A 12,500-nucleotide genomic window follows, 5' to 3' on the forward strand; every position below is an offset into this window, starting at 1 on the left:
GACACAGAAAAGCCCTGATGCGGGTATCTTTCCAACTATAAGAACTGCTTAAGGGATAACTAGCAAGGGCGTGACCGGATGAGCTTCATACCGAAAGTAAAAGGACGCTCAGTGGCCGAGAATGTGGATTTCGGAGTAGCGTCCAGTAGCCATATTCATTTCGGTGACCCCGTTTAAAGTAATTTAGTGTACCATCGTGGTGGAACATAGTATAATAAAAATGGAAGACAGTTATATGGGAATGCAATTCTGGAACTTAGGATTAGGAAGAAAATTGAGATTTTTATGAACATATAATGAAACCGCTAATGGTATGGCAACATTGTGTTTATAGTAAATGGTGAAAACAAAGAAATGTGCTAAACATCATACATATACTTTTTTTTTATTATTGACAGTTAATTAAATAGAGAGGTTAGTTTAAAAGTGTATTTATATAATTCAGTGATTTCCAAGATTGATAGCTCAGCGGAAGTGTGTAGGCAGTGACGAGTCCTGTTGTTTTCCGACAGAGCCTCAGACTGAATTTTTGTCTATCAAGTGTTTGCTTTTGTCATGATTATTACTTTACATGCTTTATGTTTGATTAACTTACATAGAAATGCAACTTAATTTGAGATTATTGTAATTAACTATTTGTTTTTCTTATGATCACTATTCTCTTGTTATAATATTCAATTCACTGAGCATATGTATTGTAATTTAACTATTTACATCTCTGGTGATCATTATTCTTTTTGTATCTCAAATTCACTCATTAACTTTCAGATATTGATAAAGGTTTTTATGATGATTGTTGTTTTGTTTTATATTTAATTCATTAAAATGTGAAATAGTTTTGAATGTTGATTTAGTTTCGTGACTGATGATTATATTACAGTGAATCATAATTGTTTAGTTGTATGTAAAAAGTCAAGAATCTAAATATTATTATTATTTCCTTTTTTATAAACTTTGTAATTTCATTATAAAGCGTTGATAATTTTCAAAAATTTCACTTAATCCTTCTAATTAATACTAATTAGTAGTGTTATTATCATGTTTTAAATTACTGAAGTTAAACTATAATTAATGAGAAAATTTGAACAATTTATTAATCTAACATGATGTCTTGATACACAATAGCATTTAATAAAATGTAGAATAGGGGTCCACAACATAAATATATAAAAATGTGTATATATTTATATTATTTGTGTACATACATTGTAGATATACATATATAAGCATATATGTATGTATATCGTACATAGATAAATATGTATATACATGTGTAATTTATAGATACAGATGCACATATGTATATGTGTACTCACATATGTATAAAAGTCATTCATGCACTAATACACAATTTATTTTTGAAAAATTACACTGCATAATTATTACTTTATTCCATTTTTATATTCTAAAATCAGTTAAAAATGTTGGGCCTGAACGGGATTTGAACCCGGGACCTCTCGCACCCAAAGCGAGAATCATACCCCTAGACCATCAGGCCGACATGCAACTTGTATAGTAAAGATTGAAGAGTAAAATTTAAAAGTTCACCACAACATTTGCTTGCGGTCAATCGTAGCTTCACCATTTGCTGCCAAATTTCCTTTTCATCTGTTGATTAAAGTGTAGTGGTTTCCACCTATCAGCAATGGTTATAATAACATATACAATGATAGCAACAACAATATGTCCCTTCTTATTACTTCTGTTCTTACCATAGATATGTACTTTCTTTCAAACTGCTTGAAAAGTGCTACTGTATAAGAAAATAATAATAAGAATAGTAACAATAATAAGAGTGATTATAATAATTACAAATGATAGTGATGTTAATAATGAAAATAATAATAATAAAAAAAAAATTAATGGACCATGAATTGTTCAAACACGACGAGATCGTTTTCACATCGGATGTAAATATAGCAAGAAATAAATTAAATCAGATGTACGGATGGGGATGGAAAACGAGAGTATAAAGTAATGGCAAAAATGATCTAGAAAAGAGAACTAATATAAGTATTTGATGTTTTTTTTTTTCCTTCTTTTTCTTTGGTTATTCCATATTCGCATGTTCTTTTAAAAGTAACAAATTTGTCGATACTTTGAGGTAGCTCTTAGTTATAAGGATTTTGATTTCCTGGTAACGATGTGAAATAAGAAATATATATATATATATTTATATACAAGTAGCAGAATAATGAGGCGGGATCTTGCAAGAGGTAGCTTAGCCCCCCCCCCCCCCCCCTCACTCTCTTCCTCGCAAGAATACCCATATTTTTAATACTAATCCGGAGGCTTAAAAAGGTTCCGGGAAGTCACTTTCCGACACTTGCTCACTTGAGAGTGATTTTTTTCTATTTTCATAAGAATTTTCTGTTTATACATTTTGTCTGCATTTTTAAAGCAATAATGATATCAGTCTATATCCGGTGAAGAAAAAAATTATATGAGTAACGAAATTTATTTATTTATTTATTTTCTACAAAAAATATTAATATCGTGTAATCAATAAATGATTTCAAGTATATTGAAGGATGTGCCTATACCATATGCTAATAAGCATTTACGTCTGAGAAAATAAACACAGACCTTTTGTATACACGTTCGATAAATGTTTCGTGAACATTTATGAATTATAATACAAAACAGAACGTAGAGATATGAAAAAAATGTGGACCATGCCACAATTCAAAAGCAGCTGGCTATAAAGACATCACATCACGTCCGTTTCTCGAAAATAACTTTAGAACCTATCACAAAATACATGAAATGAAGGCAAATGAAAGCGTATGGCTGATATGTTATAAATATAATGAGTATTTATTTTATAAGATAAATATAATACTGAAATAATATCATATTTACCTTTACATGCACATGTTTATGTATATATGTGTAATATATATATATATATATATATATATATATACGTATATACTGTATACATATACATTTGTGTATATATAAACACATGTATTGTTATACATGTATACATGTAACATATAAACGTATGTATACATATTTATGCATATATATGTTTATATATTACACTTTTATATATGTACATCTGTATGTACATATATATATACATATATATATATACATACATATACATATGAGGGTGTGGGTATGTATGCGCGTGCGTATATATGCCAGTACATATTAGATTTAGATAACTAATAGAAATGTACACGTAAACAAGCAAACACACATATGTCTGTGGAAATATGTACATACATATATGTGTGTGTGTGTGTGTGTGTGTAGACAAATGTCACGGGAGAGAGCATATATACACACACACACACACCCGCACTGGTTATTGTTAATCACTATATTAACCTTAACATCAATGGCCATATCGCTTTGATATCATTCAAAAAGCAGATGGGCCTGACCGGGATTTGAACCCGGGACCTCTCGCACCCTAAGCGAAAATCATACCCCTAGACCATCAGGCCGCTCTACAATCTGTGTAGGAAGTCAGGTACAACTTCCTCACGCGGTCTCTCCCGCTAGCGGTCACTGACACTTCGTCCACATTCGCTATGTTGTTATGAGTATGTTATCAAAAACTAACAAACATTTATCTTATGAAAATGAGACTCTCAAGGCATTCTGGTTTACTTAACTCGAACTTTTTCCGATAAAAGTCCTTATGTATTCTAGCTTTTGTGCTCTCTACCGATTTACCTTGTGACACACACACACGGATATATATGTACATTAATATAAATGTATACATACAAATAAATATATGTATGTATACACATATACATATATATACTATCTGCACATATATACATATGTAAGTATGTATACATACATATGTATATATATTCCTATATATGCATAGACATATATATGCACTATAGACAAACACATACATTAGTATTATGTATATTTATATATGTAGTTATATATACTTATAGATATATATTATATATATATATGATTTGTATACATATATATTGTATATATATACATATATGTATGTATGTATATATAAATATACATATATATACATATTCATATACATTAACACACATGTATTTAGCTCGCCCCTAGATCATTGGCTTCAGTATTTTCCAAAGGGGGCGCGAGCCCTTGGAGAAAAGGCCCTTATTTCTCTTATTATCTTTGTTATTCTCTTAACGAGAGTAACGTCACATTTTGGAAAGTTTGATTATAAAACGACTAATTCATACTACAATACTTATAACTTTCTATAAAATCTGGGAGGGGATTTTATTTACAGGTGCAATGGAGGCGTGAAGGGAAGAATAACTTCCTAAAAGGGGCGTGGTAGCTAAAAGGTTAAGAACCACTGCCCTAGACTTTCGGGCTGTCATGCAGCAAATAAAGTTTAAAAAGTAAAGTTGACCGAACACTTGCATGCGGTCATCATGGCTCCACCTTCTTCCGCAACCGAATTTCCTTTTCATTTCGTGATTGACATTTATCTCGTGGAACCTTCTCCGAGTGAAGCCTATCTCTTACATAAATCCCATATCTGTATTTAAAGTAATGCTTTCCGTCCATCCAACAATATTGGTTATAATAACAACAATGATTATTATAACAAATGTAATGATAGTAACATATTTGCATGTTAGTTTAAAGGTAACAGATTTGTCGATACTATGAGGCAGCTCTCATTTAATAGTAATTTTATTTCCAAGAAGTAACGACTTGCAATATATATATATATATATATATATATATATATGTATATAGCGGAATAATGAAGCGGGGTCTTCCACGAGGTAGGTTAGCCTCTTCTTCCTCTCCGACATTTGCTAAAAATTATTATTGTCTGTTTTCATAAATAATAGCTCTCTGTATATTTTATTTTCATTCCCTTTTAACTATGGCAATCTTAATATTTTCTTTTTATTTGCATGTATGTATATGTATATGTATATACATGCATATATGTATATACATACTTGCATGCTTATATGTATATGTACAATATATAATTGTATACACATATGTACATGTCTACGTATATGTAGTGCATGTGCGCTCGCACATTTATGTAACACATTTACATCAATTATAAATGTTCATATGCGGATGTGTGAGTACTCACACATACATGTCATTCATGCACGAACGTATAATTTTATAACTTGTTGGTATGTTCTACTGCCATGCATGAGTATTACTTTATTCCACTTTCATATTCACTAACCAGTTAAATTTTTGGGCCTGACCGGGATTTGAACCCGGGACCTCTTGCACCCAAAGCGAGAATCATACCCCTAGACCATCAGGCCACCATGCAGTAAGTAAAGTTAGAGAAAGTAAAGTTAAAGAAAGCAAAGTTCACCTCCACTTACCAAATGTCCTTTCCATTTGGTAGTTAATATTAATCTCGTGACTGCAAGTACGGTGGTACTTTTTCCGAGTGAAGACTGGCTCTCGCATAAATCCCGCATTTGTATTTAAGGTGTAATGGTTTTCAGCCAATCAACAATAATGGTTATAATAACAACAATGATTATTATAAGAAATGGGATAATAGTAACAATAGTAGTATGTATCTTGTTAATACCATAAAGATGTATTTTCTTCCAGACAAGAACTTGGAAGGTGCTATTTTGTAAGAAAAAATACTGATTATGATTGTAATAATAATCAACAAAAAAAAAAATAATAATAATGAACCATGAATTGTTCAATCGCGATAAAAGTGTTTTTAACATCGGATATAATTATAGCAAGAAACGGGATAACGTGGATAACGTCAGTATGAAGTACCGGCAGAAGTGATTTATAAAGGACAGCGTATGTAAGTTTGTTAGTTTTTCTTGTTTCTCTCTCTTTGGCCATTGCCTATTTGCATGTTCTTCCAAAAGTAATATATCTGAAGATACTCATTTATTAGGATTTTTTATTCCCAAGAAGTAACGAAATGAAATAAAGAAACGGGTTGTTGCACAAGGTAGCTTAGCCACCCCCTCGCCCTCTTACTCGCAAAAAACTCCCATTTGTTTAATGCTAATTGAAAAAAGTCACTCTCCGACACTTGCTTGAGATTTTATTTTATTTCATAATTAATAAATTTATGTTTATTTTATTTGTATTTCCTTTTACAGTAATAACTATGGCAATCTATATTCGGCTAATAAAATATGTATTTTTTTTTACAAACAATCTGAATATCGTGTAACCGGAAAAATATTGTTTCCGGAAAAATGTGCTTATACCATAGGCTAATAGACATTTACTTGAACGTGTTTCAAAAAATAAAAACTAACATCTTGTATGCACATCAGACAAATGATTCGTGAACACTTATGGAGAGAACGTAAAAGATATGTATATAATAAAGTGGACCATGCAACAATTCAAAAGTAGCTGATTATGAAAACATTGCGTCCGTTTCTCGAAAATAACATTGGAACCTATCACAAAATGCACCAACGAATGCAAATACAAGTGTTTAACAGTAATTAGGTTATAAATGAAAATAATGAGTATTATTTTAGGAAATAATTATAACAAAATAAAATATACTTACATTTACCTCTACACACGTATATGCATATTTATATATATGCATACATACACAAATATGTATATATATAAAAAAATCTGAATATATATTGTGTATATACATAAGCATGCATATATTTGTGTATATATATGTATGTATGTATACATATATACTGTGTTCACACATATTTGCATGTAGGAATATTTATATGTATACTTATGTATGCATATGTATACATACGTATACGTAAATCTTATACTGTCATGCATGATTATTACTTTTAAATTTTCTAACCAGTTTAAATTTTGGGCCTGACCGGGATTTGAACCCGGGACCTCTCGCACCCAAAGCGAGAATCATACCCCTAGACCATCAGGCCGCTATGCAGTAAATACAGTTCGAAGAGTAGAATTCTTAAAAAAAGTAGAGTTCACCGAACACTTACTGGTAGTCATCGTTCCACCTTCCACTACAGAATTTCCTTTTCATTTGGGGATTAATCGCATTAATAGACTCTATGCTTTGGGTCTAAAGTGAGTTAATAGTCACTCCGACACTTGCTTGAGAATGAATTTGTTTTCTATTGTCAGAAATAGCTTTCTGTTTATTTTACTTGAATCTCCGTTTAAAGCAGTAATTAAAACTATATATATCAGGTGAAGAAAAAAATCCATTGTAAATGATATGTATTTTTTTTTTTTTTTCTTGTAAGTTTATAATCAAAGCCTGTTGTATTTTCTTTTGAAGTAATAACTATAACAATCTATATCCGATGAAGAAAGAATTGTGTTATTAATGATGTACATTTTTGTATGAATATAATGGTTTAAAGTATACGGAAAGATATGCCTACACCATATACTAATAAAAGTTTACGTCTCAAAAAATAAACGTTAACATCTTGTATACACGCTGGATAAATGTTTCGTGAAGACATTAATTATAAGACAAAAGAGAACGTAAAATATATGAAAAGATGTAGAAGACGCGACAGTACAAAAGTAGCTGGTTATCAAAACCTCGTAAATAACTTTGGAACCTATCATTAATTACATCAAATTAAAGAACATGACAGCGATTATGTCATAATCTAAAATATTATCAAATAATTAAAATTGAATTTGACTCAACACATACTCATGTACATGTATATGTGTATATGTATGCATATATATACTATAAATATACATATATACTGTATATATATATATATATACAAAAAAACATACACACGCACACACATATATATATATATATATATATATAATATAAATGCATATTTATGTAGTATAGAAATGTATATATAAATTCATACATAAATAATATGTAAACGTATATATCTATATGAGTTTGTGCGTATATGCACATACACACATATATACTTACATAACTACACAGATGAGTGTATATATGTATATGTATATATACATAATACATATGTATGTATATATATTTATATCCATGTGTGTATGTATATATATAAACTGGATATATATACACACAAACAAATACACACGCAAACACACACATATATTTATTTATATAATATATGCATATTTATGTAATATGTAAATTATACACATACATATATATAAACGTATATATCTATGATATCTATGTATGCATATACACACATATATATACTTACATACCTATACAAATGAGTGTATGTATGTATATGTATATATACACATAAATACATATGTATGTATATATATTTATATATTGTGTGCGAGCGTGCGTGTGTATGTATGAATATATTAGTTATAGATAATATACCCATACACAGAAATGTACACGTAAACAAGCAGATACACACACGCATATATATAAATGCATGTGTATATATACACGCATAGAGCTTATTGGCAGCCATTATATCAAACTTAACATCTATGTTAAGTTTGTATATCCTATTATTAAAAACAAAAAAAAATACATGGGCCTGACCGGGATTTGAACCCGGGACCTCTCGCACCCTAAGCGAAAATCATACCCCTAGACCATCAGGCCGTTCTAAAATCTCTGTGTAGAAAGTCAGGTACAACTTCCCCACGCGGTCTATCCTGCGAGCGGTCACTGACACTTCGTCTACATTCGCTATGTAGTTATGAGCATCGCATTCACTGCACACTTTCGAGGATTGACACGCCAGAAATATATTATGTTATATGTTCACTTGCCATATCTATGTTTTTCATATCTACCCTCTGGACCTTCTGCGTTAAAATAATATGTTAATTATTTAAAATTAACACTTCGCTTTTTGGATGAAATTGTGCTTCCAAACGATTTAACTTTTGACACGCACATACACACATACACATTTATATCCATACACACATACATTTATATATTTATAAATGTATATGTGTATATGTATACATATACATATATATGCATATAGATACAGATATTTATATATACACATTTGTATGTATACATATAAATATATATGCATATAGATACAGATATTTATATATACACATTTGTGTGTATACATATATATATATATATATATGCACATGCATACATATATAGGCTGCACACATATATAATTGTATGTATGTACGAATATTTATATACGTATACTTATAAATGTCGTAGACACTCGCAGGCTTAGTCATCACTACGTGAACAACAAAATAACAACGCGAGGACTCGAGCAGATTCCACATGAAACAACAAGCAATTATAATCGATTGCTTCATAGATCATAGCGTATCAGTTTAGGAACCAGAAATTAACTCTGGTGGCAGGTAAAACAAATAATAATAATAAGAAGAAGAAAAAAAAAGTTATTTATGATAAATACAGTGTTAAAATTCACTGGTACATGGAAAGAAACCCACATCAAGACTTTTCTAACTATATGATATAATCAAGTAATAACCAGCCAGGGCGTGACCGGATGAGCTGCTAACCAAAAGTAAAAGGACGCTCTGATGGAGAGAGTGGATTATTTTTTCGTAGTGTCCAGTGGCCATGTTCATTTCGGTGAGCCCGTTTGGTGTGACTTAGTGTACCGTCGTGATGGAATATAGTGGATTAGAAATGGAAGATAATAATATGGGAATGCAATTCTGGAATATAGGATTTGTATGAACATATAATGAAACAACTAATGTTGTGGCAATATTGTGTTAATAATTAATGGTGAGAACAAATAAATGCGCTAGGTATCAAAGTCATAAATCAGTATTTTGATATATATTCTTTTATTAACATTTAATTAAAATAGGTTAGGTTAAAAAACTCAGCGGCAGTATTTGCTTTTGTCATGATTATTGCTTTTACTTGCTTGATGTTTTATTGATTTATTCAAATAGAAATACAGTTTATAATAATCAACTTTTACGTTTTCCTTACGATCTTTATTCTTTTACAATGGTATTAGTTTCACTGAACATATTTGCTTCTCCGGTGATCATTACGCTGTTGTATATCTAGTTTATTTGTTAACTTTAAGATATTGAATAATTCATTATTTTTATAATGATAATCTTATGATAATGATAATTTCTTACAATTTTGTTTTATATTTCATTCATTAAAGTATGGATTAGTTTTGGATGTTGATTCTGTTTTCATCAAGTTTCATGGCTTTCATTATATTTAATAAATTTGTTGATTTTTCTACAAAGATCTCACTTTGAAATTAATGATTAGTTATTGAAAATTACACTATAATTAATGGTGCCGTTTAAACATTTCTAAATCTAACATAATATTGTTAGATTAAGATACTGAAGAGCATTTAATAAAATGTAGAATAGCGGGCTATAACATAAATATATATGTAAAATTTAATATATATATTATTTGTGCACATGCATTGTATATATACGTATATATGCATATTTGTATGTATATGCATGCTTACACATATGTGTGTGTGTGATTTATGTATACAAACATATCTATGTATATAACATTTACATATGTATACACGTATGTGTGGATGTGTGTACTGACACATTTACAAGTCATTCTTACACGAATACACAAATTATTTGTTTAAAAGTTTCCCTGCTTAATTATTACTTTATTCCACTTTTATATTCTCAAATCATTTAAAATTTTGGGCCTGACCGGGATTTGAACCCGGGACCTCTCGCACCCAAAGCGAGAATCATACCCCTAGACCATCAGGCCGTCATGCACAATGTAACGTTCAAAGGGTAGATGTCTAACAATAAAAAGTAAAGTTCACTGCAACACTTGCTGGCGGTCATCATGGATCCACCATCCGCTACCAAGTTTGCTTTTCATTTGGTGATTAATATTTATCTTGTGATTGCAAGTACGGTGTTACTTTTTCCGAGTAAAGTCTGACCCTTACATAATCCAGTGTCTGTATTTGCTATATCATATTTTATTTTGTTATTGCCAATGAGATGTGTTTTCTTTCAAACAACTTGAAAAGTTCTTTTGTATAAAGAAATAATAATGATATAATAATAATAATAATGCAATAATAATAATAATAATAATAATAATTATTATTATAATAATATTATTATTATTATAATAATAATAATAATAATAATAATAATGATAACAATAAATAATAATGAGATTAACAAAAAAAAAAGAAAAAAAAAATTAATGCACCATGAATCGTTCAATCCCAATGAAATAGTTTTCACATCGGATATTAATTAATGAATTAAAGTAAGTTAGATTTATTTTTTTCTCTCTTTCTTACTTTTTGTTTATTCCATATTCGCCTGTTCTTATTTGTCGATGTTTTGAGGCAGCTCTTATTAATTAGGATATTTTTTTCCAAGAAGTAACGACTTGAAGTTAACAGGGGATAAATGTTTCGTGAACACTTATTGAATTATAATACAAAATACAACGTGAAAGATATGAAAAAGTATAGACCATGCGACAAAACAAAAGCAGCTGGTTATCAAAACATCGCGTCCTTTCTCGTAAAGAGCATTGGAACCTATTACAAAATACGTCCAATAAAAGCAAAGGAAAGTGATTAACAATAACTGTAATACTGAAATATTGAATATTCAATATACATATACATATATATATATATGTGTGTGTGTGTGTGTGTGCGTGTGTATAAATATATATATATATATATATATATATATATACACACACACACACACACACATATATATATATATATATGTGTGTGTGTGTGTGTGTGTGTACATACGTGTGTGTATATATACATTATATAATACAAACGTAAATATACATATGTATGTATGGTTATATACGTTCTTATATTACAAATATACAAATATGTGTGTATATATATAGATATATGTGTATATGTAATTTATAAACGTATGTATACATATATATATCAAATACATGTGTGTATATACATATATATATATATCAAATACATGTGTATATACATATATATATATATATCAAATACATGTGTATATACATATATATATATTATGTATATTCATATATACATATATGCTTACACGTATGAATGTTAGTATGTTTGTGTGTAGGTACGTGCGCGCGAGCCTATATGCGTGTACATGTTAGTTATAGATAACTAATATAAATGTACACGTAAACAAGCAAGCACCCACACACACCCACACACACACACACACACACACACACACACACACACACACACACACACACACACACACACACACACACACACACACACACACACACACACATATATATGTATAACATGTCATGGGAGAGAGTTATAACCTATACCGGTTATTGTTAGTTACTATATTAAACTGAACACCAACAGTCAGATCGTTTTCATACCCTGTCATTCAAAAATGCATGGGCCTGACCGGGATTTGAACCCGGGACCTCTCGCACCCTAAGCGAGAATCATACCCCTAGACCATCAGGCCGTTCGAGAATCTGTGTGTAGGAAGTCAGGTACAACTTTCTCACGCGATCTCTCCCGCTAGCGGTCACTGACATTCTGTCCGCTATCCGCTTATGAATATCGCATTCGATTCCACAACTTGGAACA

General features: G+C 30.2%; 7 non-coding genes across 7 annotated transcripts; all 7 read right to left on the reverse strand.

The window, feature by feature from the left end:
* Positions 1 to 1,426: 1,426 nt before the first annotated feature.
* Positions 1,427 to 1,498, reverse strand: Trnap-ugg. Its single transcript has one exon. It is a non-coding gene; the product is annotated as a tRNA-Pro (tRNA).
* A 1,888-nt stretch (positions 1,499 to 3,386) lies between these two features.
* Trnap-agg lies at positions 3,387 to 3,458 on the reverse strand. Its single transcript has one exon. It is a non-coding gene; the product is annotated as a tRNA-Pro (tRNA).
* A 1,749-nt stretch (positions 3,459 to 5,207) lies between these two features.
* On the reverse strand, positions 5,208 to 5,279 carry Trnap-ugg. Its single transcript has one exon. It is a non-coding gene; the product is annotated as a tRNA-Pro (tRNA).
* Positions 5,280 to 6,809: 1,530 nt separating this feature from the next.
* On the reverse strand, positions 6,810 to 6,881 carry Trnap-ugg. Its single transcript has one exon. It is a non-coding gene; the product is annotated as a tRNA-Pro (tRNA).
* Positions 6,882 to 8,443: 1,562 nt separating this feature from the next.
* Positions 8,444 to 8,515, reverse strand: Trnap-agg. Its single transcript has one exon. It is a non-coding gene; the product is annotated as a tRNA-Pro (tRNA).
* Positions 8,516 to 10,585: 2,070 nt separating this feature from the next.
* Positions 10,586 to 10,657, reverse strand: Trnap-ugg. Its single transcript has one exon. It is a non-coding gene; the product is annotated as a tRNA-Pro (tRNA).
* A 1,646-nt stretch (positions 10,658 to 12,303) lies between these two features.
* Trnap-agg lies at positions 12,304 to 12,375 on the reverse strand. Its single transcript has one exon. It is a non-coding gene; the product is annotated as a tRNA-Pro (tRNA).
* Positions 12,376 to 12,500: the final 125 nt, after the last annotated feature.

Source organism: Penaeus chinensis, chromosome 2 (genome assembly GCF_019202785.1).
Source record: "Penaeus chinensis breed Huanghai No. 1 chromosome 2, ASM1920278v2, whole genome shotgun sequence".
NCBI classification, from domain to species: domain Eukaryota; kingdom Metazoa; phylum Arthropoda; class Malacostraca; order Decapoda; family Penaeidae; genus Penaeus; species Penaeus chinensis.